General features: G+C 41.8%; 1 pseudogene; it reads left to right on the plus strand.

Moving 5' to 3' along the window:
* Window positions 1-340: 340 nt before the first annotated feature.
* LOC138016598 (uncharacterized) overlaps window positions 341-2,500 on the plus strand; it is a 2,226-nt pseudogene continuing 66 nt past the window's right edge.

Consider the following 2,500-nt stretch of genomic DNA (forward strand, 5'->3'; position numbering starts at 1 on the left):
GTTTAGTAAGAACGAGTCTTTGTCTGACAAATAATCTTCTTTTTGCAGTGATCTGCAGAACTTGCAGGGGATCACTTGATCAAGACGCAAAGCCCCATGAATTGCCACTTACAGGGTCAACATTCAAATCTGTTCCCAGACAATCTCGAGTGAGGAGACAGGAAGCTTGTGATATCCTGTATCCTCGTTTCAGCAAGAAGCATTTCATCCCAAGAAGAAAACGTCAGTGTCTACTTGCCAGAGGGTGAACATCAACGCAAACATCTTGCAATCTTGAATAATGCTCTTATTAGCATTTCAGAAGGCAGTTTCCAACCTTTTTTGCAGTACATTGATTACGATTGGAATGAAACGTCTTACAAAACAAAGAGACAGTACACAAAGAAAGTAGAGGAAGCTATTACTCTTGTTTTGCGTACGGTCGCACCTTCACAAGAAGGACCTCTGTGGCAATCAGTTATCAACTATCACCTGTCACACGAGAGACCTAAGAATACTTTAGTCCTTGATGCTGGGGTAGAAGCCATAGTAGCGGCGTACAACGAGTCTGAAAATAGATCTACACGGATTCAAATAGTTTCACTTATATGTGACAAGTACAGCCAAACAGAACTTCAGGAACTTATCCCTGACATCTCCAGACGACAAATACAAAATGCCAGAAAGCATGCCAGCGAAATAGGTGCTGGTGAAACAAAGGTGCCCGAGAAGCTGTTTCGATGTCGTCTAGACATGGCTAAAGTCAGGGAATTCATTCTTTTTATTTCAAGATCCACATTTCTACAAGATGTTGCCTTTGGTACTACAAAGCTGAAGCTGAACTCTGGAGTAACTCTACCCATACCAGCAGTTGTGCGAACGATGACAACAACCAAAATCATTCATTTGTATCAACAAGAATGCAAACAGGAAGGTAAAGAACACCTGAACGAGCGCACTTGTTTTAGAATCATGGAATGTTGCAGTGCTTCGAGGCAAAAGTTCCTCCAAGGTCTGGACAATACATCGACAGCTGGGATTGACGCCTTTGAAACACTAGAGACGCTTGCTGAAACGCTAGCAACTAATGGTGCAGGAGCTACTTGCAATTGGGGAAGAGAAACTGCCCAACGACTAAGAGCAGGAAAGAAATACCTTAAATGTGATTATAAATGTAATTTGGGTCCCGATGAACATTGTCCTGATCACTGCATCCAGTTTGCCCTATCAGATCCTGGCCAAGACCAGTTTTGCAGCCCTTGCAACCATGAGCACGACCTGGTATGTTTACAATGCCAAAGCATTAAAGAAATCCTAAATAGCATTAAAGAGAAAGTGGAGAACAACGACATAAGTTTGACAGAAGAGCAAAGGGAAAGAGCAAGGTGGGAATGGGAACATGCCGTAACAGAAATTGAGGGGTGGAAATCCCATTTGCTTCGAACATTTCAGCAAGATATCGCAAGGCAGGATGCTTTGAATGCTCTGAATAGTGAAACCATTTTAGTCATCAATGACTGGGCCATGAAGCTTCTTCCTATGAAATACAGAGAAACACAGTCAGAGTTTTTTGGCAAGAGAGGAATGAATTGGCATTTTTCAGCAGTTGTTCATTCATCTGACCACCCCGATTGCAAGCCAACAGAATGCGCATACCAGATCCACGCTTACATAGCTGTATTTGACAGTTGTAAACAGGATTGGTTTTCTGTTTCTTGCATTCTTGAAGAGGTTCTAAGCACCGTCAAAGAAACGCATCCTTCTGTGAAAAGAGCAATACTAAGAAGTGACAATGCAGGATGCTATCACAATTCCGCCCTGTTGTCCACAATACATTCCACCAGTAAGCGTGGTGGAATAGAGGTTGTGAGGTACGATTTTTCTGATCCACAGGAGGGCAAAGATCTATGTGACCGACGAATAGCTCCGTGCAAGCAGCGTCTCAGGAATTATGTGGCAGAGAATAACGACATACAGACAGCCCAAGATGTAAAGAATGCACTTGAATCATCTCCAGCATCACAGGAACTCGAGTAGCAGTGTGCACAGTAGATCCCTCTCAGATGTCAACAAAAGTTGCTTCTAACAAGATTCCAAATATCACAAAGTACAACAACTGTATCATCAGGGTAGATTTGAACAATTTTTGACGAAGCTGAAAATAAGTGACTTAAGGTCGATGTGTAACCAATTTAACGTCGCTTTGAAGGGCCCGCTCTCACGAAAGGCAACTTTTATTCAAGCACTCCAAGAGCTCGTTACTTCATGCAGCTGTCTTTGCGATGATCATTGAGTTGCTGCTGGTATCCAGGGTATGAGACCACACAAAATATTTAACCTTCATTAAAGGCAGAAGAAGTTAAGTCTGCGAACATAATATGTTGTCTTATATAAGGTACAATAAAGCAATCGAGTTTTCTATTTTATGATCGTAGATGCTTAGAAATATTGCAACACTTGGTGTCCCATAACGTACATAAATGACAAACTTCTTTACTAGAATGCTGAAACCATTGTTATA

Source organism: Montipora capricornis, chromosome 9, assembly GCF_036669925.1.
Source record: "Montipora capricornis isolate CH-2021 chromosome 9, ASM3666992v2, whole genome shotgun sequence".
NCBI lineage: Eukaryota > Metazoa > Cnidaria > Anthozoa > Scleractinia > Acroporidae > Montipora > Montipora capricornis.